This window comes from Peromyscus eremicus, chromosome 4, assembly GCF_949786415.1.
Source record: "Peromyscus eremicus chromosome 4, PerEre_H2_v1, whole genome shotgun sequence".
NCBI classification, from domain to species: domain Eukaryota; kingdom Metazoa; phylum Chordata; class Mammalia; order Rodentia; family Cricetidae; genus Peromyscus; species Peromyscus eremicus.
In genome coordinates, this window is record NC_081419.1 from 49,434,988 (window position 1) to 49,455,671 (window position 20,684).

The 20,684-nt window shown below is 44.1% G+C and overlaps 1 protein-coding gene and 1 long non-coding RNA gene across 6 annotated transcripts in view; one reads left to right on the forward strand and one right to left on the reverse strand.

The window, feature by feature from the left end:
- Window positions 1-12,686: 12,686 nt before the first annotated feature.
- Window positions 12,687-20,067, reverse strand: LOC131909225 (uncharacterized). Its single transcript, XR_009378800.1, has 3 exons — window positions 19,503-20,067; window positions 13,081-13,171; window positions 12,687-12,858 (listed from the first exon to the last, which is right to left on the reverse strand). It is a non-coding gene; the product is annotated as an uncharacterized LOC131909225 (long non-coding RNA).
- Dync1i2 (dynein cytoplasmic 1 intermediate chain 2) overlaps window positions 19,569-20,684 on the forward strand; it is a 53,963-nt gene continuing 52,847 nt past the window's right edge. For 2 of the 5 annotated variants that reach the window (XM_059260676.1, XM_059260680.1), the window contains exon 1: window positions 19,756-19,921. The gene's annotated coding sequence lies outside the window, so the exon portion shown is untranslated. Of the gene's footprint in view, window positions 19,699-19,751; window positions 19,922-20,684 lie in introns of those variants that run through there. The other 3 variants (XM_059260677.1, XM_059260678.1, XM_059260679.1) reach the window with 3 other exon arrangements.

Here is a 20,684-nt window from a genome sequence, read left to right on the forward strand (position 1 = left end):
AGTCTGAGATGACCAAATATGCCAAATCCCTAGTGTTACTCTATGTTTTGTTTGTTTATTATTGTGCTTTTTGAGACAGGGTCTCATATAGCCAAGCTTAGTCTCAAACTCACAAACAAGCTGAGCATGACCTTAAATGCCTGCTCTTCCTGGCTCCCCCTTTGAATTGCTGGGTCTACAGGCCTGCGCCACCACACTCGGTGTTGAACTTTACATGGGTTTTTCTCACCGTCACCCAAGTCCTTGCCTAACCATGGGTTCATGGTAAGTAGACACATAGGCAGGAAAGTGCCTCTGCCCAAGGTTAATTGAACTACACTATCTGCTCTAGAAATATCATTTCACGGATTACTGAAAATTTCAATAATTTTATCAGGCATGGCCAGCTCCTCCCAAATAGGCAGAGTGATAAAGAAAATTATGGTTGGTTTGTAAGTGTAAAGGAAGAATGTCAGCTAAAAAAAGAATACATCTAAGGAACTGGATGTGACTGGCTTGATGGAAATATAAACAAGATGTTTTCCCTTTCAAAACAATCTTTGTCTCTGTTGATATTCTTCCAAAAATGTTTTGGCAGTCCTAAAACAAGTTTCCTGGTTATTCTGTCTATGCCATCCAAGGACCTTTGCCTGGCCTGTCTCATGGCAGACTGGCATGTTTATTAACAGACCAATTTGTACAAAAATCTTTCAAGGACCGAAACATAATAAAGGAATCCCAGGTTAGAACACATCTTTGGAGATTATGACTTACAGAGTGGGAGCGGGGACAGAGTTCAGTTGGTAAAGTGTTTTCTGTGTCAGCATGAAGACCCAAGTTTTATCAGCAGCACCCGTGCTGAAAATCAGTGGGTGCCAGGCATGGTAATGTGTGCTGGTGATCCTAGAGCTGTGGAGAAAAGAGGCAATTCCCTGGGGCTCACTGGCCAGCCATTCGCAACCACCGAGCTATGCTCCAGACCAGCGAAAGGCCTTGCTTCAAAAGTAGATAAATAAATAAGTGGATGGATAGTGCCTGAGAAATGACACCTGAGGATGTCCTCTGCACCTCCACACATATTGGCACACACACGCACTCACAGCCCCCCCACACACACACACACGGCATTTGTAGAGATTTTACTGCCAAGGGTCATGGGGGGATACAGCAGGTGACAACTAGTGTTTGACAAGTCGACCCACCAGACGTGTAACTCCCTGATGGGGAGCCCCACCTGGCAAAGCCGTGGGGTCACTGACTGTGGAAGCTGGTTGTTTCCTGTCTGTAATTTTGTCATGTGCCACCGTTATACCTCCCTATAAGAACAGCTGTGGGGTGCTTTCCACAGCCCTGTGGTAGTGTGTTTTACATCTCTGGGCACACATTTAGCTATGGATTTCTGTTTAAGCTGTACTATTCCGATGAACAGAAATATTACCGGAATATTCTTCTTTACTGACACAGGAAAGTAACAGTATTCTCAGTCTCAAAGATAGCCTTTTACACATTTTGCGAAGACCTTAGAACTATTCCAAAACAGACTAAGCCTCCCCTACAGAACACACACAAAGACTAATTCCCAGGTGTTGTTTATTGCTAAATCAAGGCCAGGCTGTCTACATCAAGACATAGTCCTTGCAGTAGCTCCCTTTCTGCACGTACCCTGACCACTCAAGGTTCAGCCAATTGTTTAATGTCTGGGACCCCTCACCAACTTAGAGCTATGTGCATGGGTCAGTGTGACATTACTAGCCTAAAAGAGACTACCTGACTTATCTTGTGTTTTGAGAATGGGTGGGGCCCTGAAAATGTAATTTACAATTGTCTAGAGTTTGGCTGAGGGAGAGCAGCAGCTGTGGTGTGGAGAGAGAGGGCTGTGTAGAGCTATGTGAGAACTGCTGCAGAATGTGAGTGAAGCGTGTGTGTGTGTATGTGTGTGTGTGTGTGTGTGTGTGTGTGTGTGCTGGGTGGGAGATGAAGAAGCATGAGAGAAGTGTGAGGAAGTGAGTGTGTGGAAAAAAATGAGTGAGTAAAGAGTGAGTGAATAATATGTGTGTGTGAGTGAGTGTGAGAGAGAGAGAACCCTGTGGAAGAGCTGCTGCTATGTAGAGGAGCTGTGCCTAGGAACTGTGTAAACTGCTGTATGCTGAGAGAACTATGTCAATGAGATGTTTATCTGTGGCTGTGTGGAGATTTGTAACTGTGTGGAGACAAGGAGATGAAGCTGTATGGAATAGAGGTATAGAAGAGAAATGTATGTAAGAGATAGATGTGTAGACATGTGAAAACAGATGTAACTGTGTATAGAGATGTATGGCCGAATGAATAAGACATGTAGCTGTATGTATAGAATGTAAAAGATATGTAGCTGTGTGGAGACAGAAAAGAGTCAGAGACCATTCTTAAGATGAAGTAAAAGAGAAAGTTAACATCAGAAAGCATGTGTGTTTTCTTATTTTACCAGTCAGATAGACAGAAACTTATTTCTAAATACCCTCCGACAGATAAAGCCTAGCCCTCACTGTCTTTGTGGATTTTCTTGCATTACCCTGGAGGTGGCCTCGGAGCAGGCTCTCCATAGGCCCCTGATATTTTACCTTTGTAAATAATTTCTACCCTCCTATTTTCCAAGTAAATGTTTGTGAATTCTTGTCTTAAGCATAATTATTGCCTGAAAAATGCACGTTACATAAACAGGAAACACCAATACAAAGGCCTGTCTCCCGGTGTCTCCACCAATACATTTTTACTTTGGCTTTTTCTTCCAGAATCAATCTCTTCACTTCTAAGAAATAGTTTTGGCTGCTATTTCTTGACTTTTTACATTTTTATTTTTTCTTACCCTTTGTGGTGGTTCGAATGAAAAATGTCCCCCATAGGCTCATGTATTTGAACACCTGGTCCCCAGTTGGTGGTACTGTTTGGGAAGGTTACGGAATCTTTTCCATTCCTCTCTCTGCTTCCTGTGAGCAGATAAAATATGTAGGCATGCTAATACACCCACGGTTCACACATCTGCACGGTTTCTCCTATCAGTCTGTTAGTCTTACAGCTAAGCTACCTAGCAGACTATGAGTACGTTTTCTTTAGGTGTATGTTGGACCTTCCGCTGGCAATAATTGGCTCGGAATTTTACCTGCTTTATTTCCGTGGTTCATTACCAGTGTCTCAGACACACTGGGTCATCTAGAACTCCCCTGTAATTGTTGAGTGGCATCCTTACCACACTCTCAGACTCTGTCTGGCTGTGTTGTCCAGGCCTCCCACCAGTTAGGAATTCCTCTCTGCTCTGGCGTTGTCTCAATGGCTTCTTTCTTGGCTTGCCTCTTCTTTTTCCAAAGCAATGCCATTAAGACTTCTTTTGTTGACTAAGATTATAAATGCGAACAGACAATGTATGACCTATTGCTTGTTGGGTGTGTTTTACAAACATATTCTACTGACTTGAATTTGTTTTTTGAGACAGAGTCTTGTAGCAGGCTTTCTCTTGGGCCACCAACCAGCTCCCAAATCATGACACGGAAACTTATTAGTTATGAATGCTTGGGCCTTAGCTTAGGCTTGTTTTTTGCTAGCTCTTATAAATTAACTGTGGGGGACACCCCCCCACCATTTCCCCCAGGGTACTCTTGAGGAGTGGGGGATAAGAGATTTAGATAGAAATATAGAGGGGAGAGAAAGACAGATAGAAACACAGGATAACTTTGGGAAGGCCTGGATCCTTATCCACCGGCCCCTTCTGTCGCTTCTAAAGGGCTTGTGGTTTTTTTGTTTTTTGTTTGTTTTGGGTTTTTTTATTTTGTTTTGTTTTGTTTGAGACAGGGTTTCTCTGTGTAGTTTTGTGCCTGTCCTGGATCTCGCTCTGTAGACCAGGCTGGCCTTGAACTCACAGAGATCCACCTGGCTCTGCCTCCCAAGTGCTGGGATTAAAGGCGTGTGCCACCACTACCAGGCATAAAGGGCTTTTTAAAGGAATGTCAAGGTGTGGAGCAAAAGACCTCCCCTGGCACAGCCAAGTGCAAACCCTTCCAAACACCTGGTAACCACGCATGTGGTCAATCCATCCCCTTATGCAGCCCTGCTGGGTAAAGCAAGCTCAGATCTCACTAGGAAACCGCTGTGGGCTCCCACACTTAGCCCATTTCTCTTCATCTACATTTTGTCTCGGGGCTTGTTACCTTTCTTTCCCTCTGTATATCTTCCTTTCACTGATTCTCATCTTTGCCTGACTTCTGGCCCCAGGCATGTCCCTCTCTTTCTCCCTCATTCTGTCCTCCTTCTTCTCTCTCTAGCCTAGATTTCTCTTCCCTTTTATTCTCTCTGCCTGCCAGCCCCACCTATCCCTCTGCTGCCCCGCTATTGTCCTTTCTGACTTTGTATTAGACCAATCAGGTGCCTTAGGCAGGCAAGGTGAAACAAATGCAACACATATTTACATAGTTAAGATAATATTTCACAACAGAGTCTCTCTATGTTGCCCAAGCTGGCCCTGAATTCACAGTTCTCCTGACTTTCCCTGAGTGCTGGAATTACCAGTGTGTGCACCACCGTATGTGGCATGACTTGACTTTTAGTGCAACTTGCACATCATCTGAAAGTCAACAACCACCAGAACACTTCAGGTACCTTTGAAAACTGCTGCTCTATTAATGTAAGAATCAACTGAAGCTATGTACTTACATACTCCTGTTGCTATGAGAAATGCAAAGACATGATATATAAGAAATTTATAGTATGTAGATTATGATGATGACACAGCACATGAGCTCCGTGAAATCACAGGGTCCTAGAGTGTGGAAATGAAGACAGAAGTCGGTATTACAAAGCTGTGATCCTGTGAAAAAGACTCCACTGTTACTGACTGACTTTGATGACAGAAAGTGCCATGAACCAAAGAATATCAGGCAGTCCCTAGAATCTTAGAAAAGCAAGAAAATAGATTCTCAGGGTTAGGTATATAGCTCTGTTGGTAGCGTGCAGGAGGTACATCCCCAGTACCACATAAAAGCAAACAAACAAAATAGGCATGTGGTAAAAGTCTGTAAACCCAGCATTTGGGAGGTAGTAGCAGGGGGATCAGATGTTCAAGGTCATCTTTAGCTACATAACAAGTTTGAAGCCAGCCTGTCCATGAGACTGTGTTCACCTAAAAAAAGAAGAAACTAAGAACACAGAGCCCTGCAATAGCCTTTCATGAGGGTATAACAACTCTGCCAAGATCTTGGTTTTAGCAACAGGGACACTTATTTCAGATTTTGAATGACAAAAATTGTAAGACACTATCTGTATTGTCTTAAGACACAAAGTATATAGTAACTGGCTACAATAGAAACAGGAAACTAACAAAGACATCCGATGGACACACACACGTGACTGTAGTTACATCATATATGATTGTTGTGTTGTGGTAGTCAGTTTTTCCATTGCTGTGACAAATAAGTGAACCGAACATTTTAAAAGAAGAAAACTTTTATTTGGGTCCAAGGTTTCAAAGATTACCACCTGGGGTCCATGGACACAACATCATGACGGAAGGGTGTGGCGAGACAGAGCTGCACACTTTACGGCAGAGGGGAAGTAAAGAGAGACAAGACCCTATCTCAATAAGTCAATCAACAAAGAAAAGCAAATACCACACACACACACACACACAGACACACACACACAGATACATACACACACATGCACACGCACACACACAAACACACACACACAGACACACACACACAGATACATACACACACATGCACACGCACACGCACACACACAAACACACACACACAGACACACACACACAGACACACACAGACACACACAGACACACACACAGACACACCTACACAGACACACACACCCACACCCACACACAGACACACCTACACAGACACACACACACCCACACACACAGACACACACAAACACACACACAGACACACACACAGACACAGACACACCCACACAGACACACACACCCCACACACACAGACACACACACACACCACACACAGACACACACACATGCACACACACACACACACACACACACACACACACACACACAGCACTACAATAGCCAGCTCAGCGAAGTGCTACAGGTTTGGAGAGAATCTGACATAATCAACACATGGTAGCCTTCAGGATGCTTCCGTTTGGCTGAGTTTCCCCTGCGTGAACAAGTGTGTTCCCATCTCCTGCTGCTGCTGTCTTAGCTTAGCCAATGGCACACTTTAACTGAAGTTAAACAAGGACAGACTAATTGTTCGCGCCTCTGAACTGCATCTGTTTGCCAACAGTCCTCTCTCTTGTCATCTGGAACATGGTCGTAAACATCTGGAAATCACTAATTAATCGGCCCAAGACATAGCAAAGAGAAGGATTGTGTATTGGCTCATCCTTATTGGCAAGCATAACTCTTCATACCAGGACCAGGTCCTTTCAAGTCTAGATTAAAATCCACCTAAAATTATTACACCTCAAGACCAAAACAGAAAGAGCCCACCCGTGCTCAGTGGTGTTTTCTGTGGTCCTTCCACATACAACATTTCCATCGCCACTCCTTGCATGTAAGCATTTCCAGTGGTCTCTTTGCATCCCTGCAGGCATGTGACCCCTTCCTGAGGACCTGGGATGTTCCACAGTAGTCAATCATTTGCTGCAGTTAAGCTCAGAAAGCAACGAAGCCTTCTCCCTCTTCCTGCATGTGATGCTGCCAAAGTGTTCTCACTTACGGCTCAAATCCCCAGGACTGTATAGGTACTCTCAGCTCTGAGAGCAAGGCTACAGGACAAGAACATCAGAACTTCATCTTCCTAGGGATCTCAGGACTTGCACATGCTAGGTAGGCTCCATCCCCAGCTCAGGAGAAGGGAGATATTTCTTCTTTCTTCAGTGTTTTTGTTGGTTTTGTCGTTGTTCTTTTTGAGACAGTCTATCACTATATAGCACAGGCTGATCTGGAACTCAGACAGTCTATCACTATATATATAGCACAGGCTGATCTGGAACTCACTAAATCTCCCAGGCAGATCTCAAATTCACAATCTTCCTATCTCAGCCCCAAGTGCTAGGATTAAAAGCATATGACACCAAACTGCTCAAGAATATGGGAATACAAATATAAATTTTAAAGTATGGCATTAAGTAACTCCTCCCCATCTTTTAAAAGACCTCTTCAGTCAGGTGGTAGTAGCGCACTCCTTTAATCCCAACGCTCGGGAGGCAGAGACAGGAGGATCTCTGTAAGTTCAAGGCCAGACTGGTCTACAGGTTCCAGGACAGCCAGAGCTGTTACACAGAGAAATTCTGTCTCAAAAAACCAAACAAAAACAAAAACAACCAACCAAAACAAAACAAAAAATCCCAATCAAACAAAAAAAAGACTTGTTCATTTTGTATTTTATGTGGATGAGTGTTTGCCTGGATGTATGTATGCCTGCCAAGTGCATGCCTGGTACCTAAGGAGGTCAGAAGAGAATGCCATATCCCCTGGAAGTGGAGTTATATGGACAGTTATAAGCCAGCATGTGGGTGCTAGGAACTGAACTCAGGTGCTCTGGGAGAGTAGCAAGTGTTTTTAACCACTGAAGCATCATTCCAGCCCCCTCCGTTTTTTAAATTCTTTGACATCTGTATGTGAATGATTTACCTCTTCTATTCTTCTCTGCTTTGGGTTGTATGGTAGGTCACCCTTTGAGGAATTGACAGCCCTCCCTGCCCCACCATCCACACAGAGGTACATGTGCAAGTGCAGTTTAAATTTGGGTCAAGAGAAAGAAAGCAGTGTTGTATCTACAACATCAAATACAATGTCTTAAAGAACTCTGGAGTCCTCCATCTGCCTCACTCCACTTACTCCTAAATAAAGGACAGTATGGGACCATTGCCCAGGATATCCAATACGGGATCCCAAATATTAGGATTAGTAAGAAATATGGTATCAATTTACTCAAGTTTCACATGCAGTTTCTTATAAAAAGTGGTAAAATGTGCAATGGTCTTATTTATGAAAAACATTTCCCTTGAACAATGAAGAAAAATCTAAAACCAAACAAATAGGCAATACATACACTTTGCTGGCTTTGTAGTACTCTATGGAGTGTTTTACCCTGAAATGAGCTATAAACGATTGAAGTCAGCAGTCTAGTCAGGTGAAATCCAGAACTTATCTTGACTGGTGTCCCAGTTAGGTTTCTGTTGCTGTGATAAAACACCATGACCAGAAGCAACTTGGAAAGGGTTTATTTGGTTTACACGTCCTAATCACAGTCCACCAGGGAGGGAAGCCAGGACAGGAACTCGGGGCAGGAACCTGGAGGCAGGAACTGAAGCAGAGACCACAAAGGAACACTGCTTACTGGCTTGCTCTGATGATCAGCCAGGACCACTCTCCTAGAGACAGCCCAACCCATAATGGTGTGGGTCCTCTGACATCAGTCATTCATCAAGAAAATGTCCCACAGACTTGCCTACACACCAATGTGATGGAGCCATTTTCTCAGTTGAGGTTCCCTCTTCCTGGATGACCCCAGCTTGTATCAAGTTGACAAAAAGTAATGAGCTTGCCTGGTTTCCAGCAGAAACAAGTGCTATATATTATCGTCAGAAGCAAACCTCTTGTGTTTCCTGACATCTTCCCTTTGTCTGTCCCCATGTGCTTTCACCTCTCCTCGCCCATCTCGCTGCCTCCTGTGTCCTCCAGCTTCCCATCGGGTCTCACCTAACTTGACTGTGCTATCTCTTTCAGCCTACTGACTTTTAGTGGGGGAGAGTGAGTCAGGATGAGAATTTCTCTATTCAGTTGTTTCTATATTCAAATTGTATTCATAGAAAACCACCTTGGCTCCCAGACCCATTAAGTAAACGTTAGACCAAATTATCACGCCTCTTAGAACTCTCAGGTGTGTCCTGTGCCCTAAATCACTCATCCATCTTTCTTCACCGTCTTTAAAACTATTCCTCAACTCTATCCTCAACTCTCCCATTGTCTTCCTTCATCTAATTATCTCTCACTTAAGATGCTAAGTGGTTTTCCTACCCCTGCTCTAAGTCCCCACCAATTCATCTCTCATTCAGCTACCAAAATATTTTAAAAGTATGAATCAGAGCACCCAAGCACTGTAAAATGCATCAGTGGTTCTCGGCTGCCAACAATATAAAACTCCTCAGCACTTGTAATGTGGGCCCTGGCTCCATTCTACCAGCTTTGTCCATGTTATACTCAGCTCCGTCCTTTACCAGACACTTCGATCTCGAATGTTCACCAACATCCATGCACCCTGTGGGCACAAGCCTGAGCGAGCTGCTCTTGCGAAGCAGCCTTGCCTCCGTCATTCTCAGAACGCTAACTGTTGGTGGCACCTTGTATAAACACACCCATGACTCTCAACTCCATGTGACACGGCATGAGTTATTAACTCACACTTAGTAAATATTTTTGTTTGTTTGAGACAAGGTCTCATTGAGCAGCCCAGGCAGGCCTTGAACTTAGGACCCTCCTTGCTCAGCCTCCCCAGTACTGGGATTACAGGGGTGTACCACCATGTGCTACTAGTGTTTTTGAATGAACATTGAATGAAAAACCTTATGAATGAAATACTGTCTCTAAATGTCACAGTCCTGTATGTGACTTAGCTAACCCTAAGTGGGAAGAGGAAGGGAGGGAGGGAGGGAGAAAGGGAGGGAGGGAGGGAGGGAGGGAGGGAGGGAGGGAGGCACAACCAGAGACTAGGGTAAGAGCTAAGGAGTGGAGTGGAAATCGAGGACAGCTTTTCAGAGAATGGGGAGAGAAGAAGCCTTTGGACATAAGGCACCTGGAAAGCCTCTGGCACAGAAGAGGACCTCAGTGGGGATGTGGCTGGACAGGTGCAATACACAAGCCTCAGATAGGTGCCTGGGAAGCCCCAGGCTGTGGACAGGGGCCTGTTGTTTATGGACAGCAGAACCTTCTTTCTAACGAAATTATCTTTAAAAACCCCAGTATGAGCCAGGCAGTGGTGGTGCACGCCTTTAATCCCAACACTCAGGAGGCAGATGTAGGTGGATCTCTGTGAGTTCGAGGCCAGCCTGGTCTACAGAGCAAGTTCCAGAACAACCAGAACTGTTACACAGAGAAATCCTATCTTGAAAAACCAAAAGACAAAAGACAAACACACACACACACACACACACACACACACACACACACATACACACATACACACACGGCCCAGTATATGAAATAGATAAGGCCATAATTTTATCAGTTTGGCTCTACTTTGTGCATTCAATTTCACATTTAACCTTTGTAGGTGGAGTTTTTCATCAGGACCACTGGCCAGCTCTGTCCTGCCAGCCTGCTCCCAAATGACCACACAGAGACTTATTATTAATTATAAATGCTTGGTTGATAGCTTAGGCTTGTTACTAACTAGCTCTTTTAACTTAAATTAACCCATATTTTTTATCTACACTCTACCACATGGCAGTACCTTTTTTCAGCATGGCATATTCATCTTGCTTCTCTCCATGTCTCTTGGTGACTCCACCCTTTTCTACCCCAAGCTCTCTTTTTGTCTGCAAGTCCTGCCTAACCTTTTCCTGCCTAGCTATTGGCTGGCTGGCTCTTTGTTAAACAATGAGAGTAATACATATTCACAGTGTACAAAATGATTGTTTCACAGCAAACCTTTACTTATAAAGTTGGTTGAACAGCACACTTGATAAACACAAACATTTGAATGGTAACCCATAATAATTACAGGTGATAACTGTAATTATTATTTTTTTTGTGATGCTATGAGTTGAATCTAGGGTCTTGTATGTGCTTGAGAAAGCTCTATCACTCATCTATATCCCCAGTTCACTGGCTGCAGTCTATGTATGATAATAGGTTTTATTATATTTTATATATGTATATGATATATTTTGATCATATTCACCCCCAAGACCCTCTCTTGACCCCTCCAACTCCTGCTGATCCCCTTCTCTTTAACATGGTGACTTCAGTCTTAACAGCACTTTGAGCATTGATAAAATTCAAACAGTTTGTTTTGGGAGTTTCTAATTTTTTCCACATTCTGTAGCTCTGTGGAAATTTGACAGATACATTATCAGCCCTCAGTGTCTGAAGACCAGAAATCCCTGATGCCACAATCCTTATATCTATCTTGGAGGTGATCCCACTAGTGTTGGTCTTTTGGGGCAGGGGACTGTCTACCCATTTGATGAAAACATTTCCTCCCAGAATCATCTGACTCCTCTAAGTAGGACATTTGTTTATTTTATCCCATTGTTTTGTTCTACAATGACTTGAAAACAATATATTGGGCATCACTCTAATTCTCCTTGTTTACCTTTTTAGGCCACGTGTGACCAAGTCCTTGCCTGCATTCCTAATTCTAGGGACATACTCCCCACCTTACATCTCCACCCCCACCACCCCTCCAACCACCACTGCTTCACTTTCTACTGCATCTCTGACTCTGGAGCTATCTTGGATCTCAGCATGCTGGATTTGTGTGTCCTCAGGATGTTCTGGTCTGGTGCTAGATTCATACTTGCTACAACACCACAAGAGGCCCTCCTGTAGCCTCTGGAAATGAGGCGCCATGATGAGTGAGGTACCTATGATGAAACCCACAGTGGTCAATGTGGGGATGTGGAATTTGAAAGATGGTGCTTTAGTGCCCCTGTGGCTTGAGTAACTGAGGAATAGAAGCTTTCTTTAGTGAGACTGGGAACAGGAGAGGCTTGCTGGGAAGGCTTGCACATGTTGAATGTCAAGTGCCTGTGGGATCTGCAGGATACACCACTTGAAAGCTCAGGAGACCATGTTACATTTGTGTAAATATTTCTCAGCGTGTAAGCATGTGTGCCTATTCACACACATTCAGACATTGGCCAACACAACATTCTCAAAGCTGAGTATCTGCCAGTGATCAAGGTTTCTATATTCATATATAGAGAAATGTTGGCTGGAAATATTACTGAGTAAAACTACATTTCTTTCCTTTTATGTAAATCTGGGCATATTGTTAATCAACATTCTGAATAATTAAAAGATCATTTCCATGTTAATGTAGAAAATCTTAGCCATCCTGAAATTTGCCGAGATCCAGAAAGGTCAAATGTTGAATAAATATTTATTCAAAGAGGAATATGACAGGTCAATGCTTCTAACCTGAAAATTAATCAATCTGGGTCTGGCTTGGGTTTCACACATCATCTGTGATTAACTGTATTTTGCCTGGGGATTAGTAATTGTTGTTCTGCATGCCCCACGTTCCCAAAACAACATACTGAACACCCAGGAGTAGCTCTGCAAAAAAACACTTCGTGATTTTACTCGACCACAAGAAACTAAATCAATACAAGAAACCCAGGGAGACTGAGCAGCCCCTCGCCACATCTGGAGGGTGTAAGCTCCTTTAATAGGGCACTCATAATTCCCATTACAGTTAATGGGCGGGGTGTGTGTGTGTGTGTGTGTGTGTGTGTGTGTGTGTGTGTGTGTGAACGCAGGCTCACTGTCGCTATCAGAAAATGATTCCTTTTGTGTTGATCTCCTGGCTGTGTTTTCATCCTGCCTTTTAAAACCATTACACCTAACAGAGTTTGGAGTGCATTACAGGGAACTTTAGGAAGCCGTCATTATCTCCTCTCTCTTAACCACATAATAGGGGGTAGAAAAGTGAGAGTACAGTATATACACCACGCTGAGTAGAAGGAACTTGCCTTGAATTTTTGAGCCCCTCGGCCCATTTTCTGTAATGTTCAGTGGTGAATCACTCTTAAGTGCGCCATCATTCACTAGGATATGTGCTTCATGCCAAAGGTTACCAGATTACAGAAGTATTCTCAGCTCGGAAAGGACTCCTAATTCACCATCACCTTATTTTGACACTAAGAGAGAAAATATGTGCATCAAGACAAGTAGAGGAAATAATGGGGGAAAAAAACCCATATTAACTTAACAATGCGGCAAACACTCTGAAGGGAAAAAATACAGACTAGAACAATAATAAGGATAATAGAAAAGTAATGCTGTTATATTATGAGAGACTTGCTGGTCAGCTCATGAGCACTTCCTCGGGTGAAGAGGGTTTCCTAAAGAGCTTCCCTTACCTTGAGAGGAAATGGGAAAGTTAAGATGGTTCCAGAGTTGGGAGAAAACCCTTCCTTCTGTCGGTGTTTCTCTACGGGTCAAACACAGCTCCTGAAGGTGAAGCGGAAGTGTTTAGGAAAACAATTAAAAATGCGAGCAGCTCGGAGGAGTCATTAACATACCAAAGATGAGCAATCTTTAAGTCCCAGAGGCAGAGCCTCATGAACTTGGATAAGCAAAGTGAGATCTTAGACGACCCCCTAATTAATGTGGGGAAAAAGTAATAGAGATCACACATTTATGCAAAGATCTTGGGAAACATATTCTTTGCCTGGTGAGAAAGTCACAAAAATATATCTTCGACTTTAATATAGTTCATTTCAGTAGAAGTTTATCTAACCAAGTGACAATACAGATAAATATTAAATGATACAATTGCTAGTGTCTACAGAGACTGCTCAGCAGTTAAGAGCGCATACTGCTATTCCAGAAGTCCCAGAAGCCATATCAGGCAACTCACCACCATCTGTAACTCCAAATGATGCCTCTGGCCTCTGGAGGGACCTGTACTCACAAGTATACACCCTACACACACATACATATAATTAAAAATAATTTTTAAAAAGGTGCCATTGTGCTGGGCGGTGGTGGCGCACACCTTTAATCCCAGCACTCAAGAGGCAGAGGCAGGTGGATCTCTGTGACTTCCAGGCCAGCCTGGTCTACAGAGTGAGTTCTAGGACAGCCAGAGCTGTTACACAGAGAAACCCTGTCTTGAAAAACCATAAATAAATAAATAAAGCCATTGCTAAAAAGCTTCATATACTGCTATGAGACCACAGTTTTCCACAAGGTCATAATTTCTATGGTCTGTGTGATGAAGATACGCATCATAAGGTTGTCAGCGATTGGTGATAAATCCTAAGGTTGACTATTCAGAAAATACCTGGTGAGTCCCCTGACTCTTTGGAGATCCTGAATCTCTGGGTAGCAGAGTACAGCTGTGACCCTTTCAAACTTCCTCTTCCAGTTAAGGTGGATGTGATCTCCTTTTGACAGTTTGCTTCACTGCTACTTTCTGTTCTTAACTTCCTGATCACATACCACATGCACACAACAAGGAGGATCCATCTGTTGTGGGATATTTTATCACACCGTAAACCCTGAGATTGCATTATTTACTGGAAAAATCTGCTTCTAGCTGTGGTGTGGCTCAGCCCTAGCACACACCTTTACTCCAAGAGCTTTCTGCTTGATTACTGTAGACAAGATTAAATAAAATCAACCACAGGTCAAGAGGTGGAGAAAGCAACCAGTTGATAGGAAACAACAATAGAGAGTAAGAGGAAGTCGGGAGAAGAGAGAGAGAGAGAGAGAGAGAGAGAGAGAGAGAGAGAGAGAGGAAGTAGAAGGCAGAAGCGAGGGACATCCAGTTGGAGGAGTTTTTGTTTGAGAGGGTGTAAAAAAAAGCTCTCTCCGAGGAGGAGAAAGCAGCTGGGTGCTTTCTCTGCCTCTCTGAGCTAGCAGGTTTTCATGCCAGAATCTGGTTCCCGAGTCTTTGTTGATAAAATAGAATGATAGAGACTTAGTTAAAAACAACATCCATCTTAAAGGTGGAGTTCAGTGGAATTTTCAGCGATATGTAAAGGTGTGTTACCCCTACCAGATCACGGCTGGAAGCATCACCAGCACTCCCATGCCCTTTTCTTGTCAACATTCTGCACATTGAGAGATACTATTATGATCTCTCATTGTGAGTTTTGCTGCTTTTTGTCATATGCAGATTAATCCTAAGCTATATGTGATTTTACCTAGATTTTTTTTTAATTTTATGATTGTGCAAAAGCAGTATGTGCTGTGGATATCGCTCTGTATAAATAAAATGCTGATTGGCCAGTAGCCAGGCAGGAAGTATAGGTGGGACAAGCAGAGAAGAGAATTCTGGCAACAGGAAGGCTGTCAGGAGACGCTGCCAGCCACCGCCATGAGTACTACCATGTAAGATACTGGTAAGCCACAAGCCATGTGGCAAGGTATAGATTTGTAGAAATGGGTTAATTTAAGATGTAAGAACTAGATAGCTAGAAGCCTGAGCCATTAGGCCAAACAGTTTAAATAATATAAGAGTCTGTGTGTTTATTTTATAAGTGGGCTACGGGACTTCCGGGGCTTGGTGGGAGCTGGAGAGAAAGTCTCCAGCTACAAATATGCATTCACTAGAAACTTCATTTAAATTCTGAATATTGATCTCTTCCCAGGTTGGAATGGGTGATGGAGATGCAGGCCTCATTCTCAGCCCTCTCATGAGTTCTGAGTCTCTGCCTTGGTGGTCGCCACTGCTAGAAGAGACTTCTCTGACTAATGCTGAGAGCTACACTAGTCTGTGGGTATAAACACAAGTTTTTACAAAGTGGTTTAATTACATGACCATTGAGCTCTAGGTGAATCTTTCGTATCTGTTGCTCTAGTCATATCTTAGCTCTTTCTCTTCTTTTTTCAGCACGCTGATCACATTTTATTTTACATTGTCTGATCATTTCAAAACTGAGGTCTTTGTGGGCCTTTCTCCCCTTCTTGCTACTCTGGTTGGCTCTTGCCTTGGTCCCCTTTTCCCTCATGAGCTCTGTGTCTTACTTAGGGTTTCTATTGCTATGAAGAGACACCATGACCACAGTAACTCTTATAAGAAAAACATTTAATTGAGATGGCTGTCTTTGAGTTCAGAGGTTCTATCCATTATCATCATGATGGGACATGGCAGTGTGCAGGCAGACATGGTGCTGGAGAAGTAGCTGAGAGTTCTACATCTTGCAGGCAACAGGAAGTGGTCTGAGACTCTGGGTGGTATCTTGAGCATATATGAGACTTCAAAGCTCACCTCCACAGTGATACACTTCCTCCAACAAGACCACGCCTACTCCAAAAAGGCCACACCTCCTAATAATGCCACTCCCTTTGGGGCCATTTTTTTAAAATTATTTATTTTTATTTTTTGTGCATTGGTGTTTTGCCTGCATGTATGTCTGTGGGAGGGAGTTGGGTCCCCTGGAACTGGCATTACAGACAGTTGTGAGCTGCCTTGTAGGTGCTGGGAATTGAACCTGGGGCCTCTGGAAGAGCAGCTAGTGCTCTTAACCGCTGAGCCATCTCCCCAGCCCCATTTTTTTTTCAAACCACCAGGTGCTATCATCTATTTTTGCTCCTTCCAAGCCCAGAGAGCAAGTCTGCCCCAGCATTAAACCAGTTTTTGTTGGTGCTTTCATGAACTATCTGGGAACTACCACTCCAGGCTGCAAATCCCTGTGAGAGCTTATTCTCAGGGGAGACTGCCTGGTTCCAGTGCCACGGAAAGTCAGGCTGATGGACATTTTCCAGAAGGGCAATCAGGGTTGGAGTGGATTTCTTCCATCAAAGACACATTGGGAAGTGTGCTTTTAAAACTTAGTTTGAAGTAGGCACTGGTGGGCTTTTCGTCTTGTGCTTACCCTACAAGGTTGTGGAGTCTACCAGGTTAAGCTATGAAGTTCACCTATAGCATCTCACCTTGTTTTGCCCTCTGTGCTGTGGATTGAATTTGGGATCTCACACTTGTTAGGCAAACGCTCTGCCACTGGGTTATATTCCCAAACCTCTCCTATGTTTTTTAATCCTAAGCATTTCTTACTTCCTTTCCAATACCTTGACATAAGAAGGAGGGTGTTTTATCCAGCAGTTTTAGGTATCCAGTGGAAAAGTCAGTTGGGTGACTACTATGCTTTGTTGCTATCAAAGTATTAGCATAACCTTAACATTTCTCTGATCTGTTTTTCCTAGTTTCTATTAATAATGCCTTGGTATCTTTATGGTTTCTGATTCCATCCCCAAATCTTCCAACACTACCCTCTGCTTCCAAACTCTCTCTCTCCTCTCCTCTCATCCCTCTGAGAGAGCTGTATTAGCGAGGGTGAGGATGGGGTGCAGAGACCTAAGCAACAGTAAGTGAGCAAACAAGGGATGAGATGGGACTGAGGAGATGACTCTGTAGGCAAAGGCACTTGCTGCCAAACCTGTCGACCCTGAGTTCAATCCCCAGGACCGGCTTGGTGGAAAAAGAGAACAAACTCCTGCAAGTTGTCCTCTGATCTCCACATGTGCACTGTAGTACAAGGGCATGCGAGCACACACACACACACACACACACACACACACACACACACACACACAAGTGTATGAATTTTTTTTAAATGGATGAGGTAGCACTCAAGAATAGCTATAATAGACCAGGTGATAAAGAAATAAAAGGGAAAAAAAGAAATAAAAGGAGAAAACAGTTACCGGAAGCCAGTGAGAACCAGAGTCATAGAGGGAGGGAGAGTTGAAATCACTGGTAGAATGAAATCATTGCTGGGAATGTAACTCAGGGGAGGAAGAGTGGGAAGAACTGTCCCACAGAGGAGAGTTAGCGGGACATGGGTAGACACGGAGAGTGAAGTAGGGTCCCTGAGATGCCATCCTCTGTCCCCAGAAGATACTTTGAGGAGAAACATTGGGAAATCAGGTTAGGGGATGGCATCTAAACAGGACCAGTAGGGGAAAGCGGGGGGACCCAGGGGCTCTATGAAATACCCCAGCCAGAGTCCAGTTAGTAGACTCAGGACCTTAGGCCTTCATCCAGAAAAGAAAAGCTGCTACCTTCTCTTTCTCCAAGGCTCAGTCTTCCATTTCCCCCCAGACATTCGTTTCTTGGTCTGTTCCAGAGAACCAGCTCAGTGACTGCCTATGTGAATGACCAGCAACACCACACTACAACATCTTCATTTTCCAGCTGCTGTATCCTTACCTGGGGGGACTCCTTTTTTGTTTGCTTATTTGGGTTTTGGTTTTTTGAGACAGGGACTCTCTATTGTGTAGCCCTGGCTGTCCCAGAACTCACTATGTAGACCAGGCTGGCTTGAACTCACAGAGATCTGCCTATCCCTGCCAGGCCCCTACCCCCTGAGCTGTGAATAAAACCTTGTGACACCATGCCCTCCCTCTGAGGTCATACACAGAGCAGTCCTTAGAGAGGCACCCCCAAGCACGAAAACCGCGGAGTTTAGTATAACAGGGCAGGAAAGAATCCGAGGGACAAAGAAAACACCAGTAAATCTCCTTTCTCTAGACCATTTCTAAAGAACTATCCAACATGTAAGCATGATCATGCCCTTCTCCTCTTTAAAATCTTTTCTTACATTCACCACCTTAGGTCTCAATCTAAGCTAGATATGAGACTTTGTCCTTCCCATGGCTTCGATCCTCAGGTCTTAGCCTATAGCCGTTCTGAATTATTTCTCGATTCTCCACCATGCTCTGCTCCCTCATCTTTGATCCTATTTTTCCTCCTCCTCCTCCTCCTCCTCCTCCTCCTCCTCCTCCTCCTCCTCCTCCCTCTTCCCTCTATGGTACCCCGGTATCTTTCTGCATCTTGTTTACATGGCTAACATCTCATTCACTTTCCAGAATCAAAGCCTTGTCTCTGGAATCATCTCTTCATGAAATGTTTCCTCTCTTGTCTATTTCTACGGCTTAGTTACTCAATCTTGTCCTAATAATTAATTGAATTGAGAACCCAGTCTTTCTCCCTTGAGAAGAGGGGATGTGTTTTAGCTCTTAGAGTATGAAGCTCCGTTCCTGGTACATAATGAGTGACACAAGAATTTTTCAAGTAAATAAACAAAAACTAAATATTTGGAAAGAAGCAAACAAAGTTTGTATAGCTAAACACTCTTTGAAATTTTAGAACTTCAAATTTGATTACAATCTAAACTTAAACAATGTGCTTCTTGTCAGTTTTCTAGAAGATAAGAAAGATAATGCTTTGGTATTAGCTTTAATACTTGGTAAATAATGCTTCAAATTATTCAAATAAACATTTCAAGCCATGTGTATCAGCCCATACATTTCTGGTAAATTCACATTTCAATAATTTTCTTTATATTTAAAATCTAATCAGATCCAATAAGAGAAAGGTATTCTACTATAAAATACTGTAAATTATTTTATACACTAATTAGTATCTTTTTATTTAGATCTTGTGTTACATGCTACACGAATCCTCAATAAACATATACACACAACCCTCGCGGGAGGCTCGCTTGCAGGCACTAAAGTTCTATCTACAGGTAAGATACATGTCTATAGACAAACTCCTTAAAAAGTGTCCCTTTCTCAGGTTCATTATGGAAAACAGCATTTCTTAAGATTTTTGTCAATGTCGGAGCTTAAGAAACAACACATAAACACAGAAAACTGACAAGAAGCACATTGTTTAAGTTTAGATTGTAATCAACATTGTGAGCACTGTTCAACTAAAGAAAACACTTTCAAGACAGGAGATGGAATGTTCCTATAGGCATCTTAAGGGCGGAAAGAGGGCCTTGGTGCTAGGGACTGAAGTTAGGACGGACTACATATCCCAGCATACCTTGCTTCTATCGGGGACCACAATTCCCACAACCACGCAATGCGCCTAGTTGCCGGGACTTGTAGTTCTCTGGGGTGTTGCGGGCTCCGCCCCAGGATGTGAGGTGCAGTTGTCCAGCTTTTGCCAAAGCGGAAACACTTCGGGCCCTGCGGCCGGTGTATATCTGTTTCACCCGTCAGCTTAGGCTTTACACAAGGTAAGTAACTCCGCCCCTCCCCGCCAGGCCGCCGCGCCTCTGCTTCTGTGAGCGACCGCGTCTCTGCGCAGCCGTTTGTCCCTGGGCTCTCGCCGTAGCGGCCGCCGCCCATCCCTCTTTGTGTGTCTGGGACGCCGCGGATCTGCGGTGGGGACAGTTGGAGAGGGACGTTCCCGGGAAGTTACCGGCCAGAGGAAGCTTTCTCCACCCCGCCACCTGACAGGTGGGTCGGCTGCGCTTCCTTCAAGGCCCCTTTGCCTCCAGTGGCCGCGTCGGAGGTCGCGGGGCCGGCCGGCGATCGTTCTGACAGCGCCGGCCCTGGTGACTCAAGGCCTGGGGAGGCCACCGCGGCCCTTGGCAACACTTCGGGACCCTCCGCGGGAGACCGGAGTCTCGGGGCCTCGGGGCTTGCCCTGCACCCGCCTGGCGGTCCCGGGACACACCCCAGCCCGGACCGCGTCCTCTTGGCCTTAAGCCCAGGGAGAAACTAATTCCTTAAGCTTTGCTTGGTTTTACGAATAAAGGTCGCTACTACTTAGGTCGGTAGCATGTCCAGGCACCTGGCGTGTGTGTGTGTGTGTGTGTGTGTGTGTGTGTGTGTGTGTGTGTGTGTGTGTGTGTTGGAGGTTTTAACACAATTCTAGACACTTTCCTTTTCCCGGAGTTTTAAGAAAATGAACCTGTCAGTCACGGAGCAGAGGCTCGGCCCTGTCTGAGGATGAGGGAGCTAGCTGATGACCTGTGTGTGCTTCAGCCGAACAGACTAGTTACGGTTGACTGAAGATAGATTTCTTTAATCTAGATAGCAGGTAGGATTGGTATACTTGTTGACAGTTAGCCGTAAACAGAAAATAACCTAGAGTACAGAGTAATGTGTATGGAAGCTCTCTTCCACAGGCCTTACCATCTGAAGCTTTTTAGAGACCTGGAAAGGGTGGGTGAAGAAACACCAGCTCTTGCTTTGTGAGTTTGTTCAAATGACTTGG